Below are 235 nucleotides of genomic sequence, written 5' to 3'. Positions count from 1 at the left end.
AATTTCCACTACCTGCGTCTGACGAAGTGGGTATTCACCCACGAAAGCTCACGCTCCAAAACGTCTGTTAGTCTATAAGGTGCCACAGGATTCTCTGCTTCTTTTACAGATCCAGACTAACACGGCTACCCCTCTGATACTCAATTTGGATGGTGTCAGGTAGGTTTTTCTCTGAAACAGGTACTGAAGTGGCTGTCTTATCTGTTAGTTTTATCCTTTCAGGTTTCTTAATACG

This window comes from Chelonoidis abingdonii, chromosome 8 (assembly GCF_003597395.2).
Source record: "Chelonoidis abingdonii isolate Lonesome George chromosome 8, CheloAbing_2.0, whole genome shotgun sequence".
Lineage (NCBI taxonomy): Eukaryota > Metazoa > Chordata > Testudines > Testudinidae > Chelonoidis > Chelonoidis abingdonii.
The sequence above is the reverse complement of the archived record's forward strand: the minus strand, read 5'-3'. Positions refer to the sequence as shown.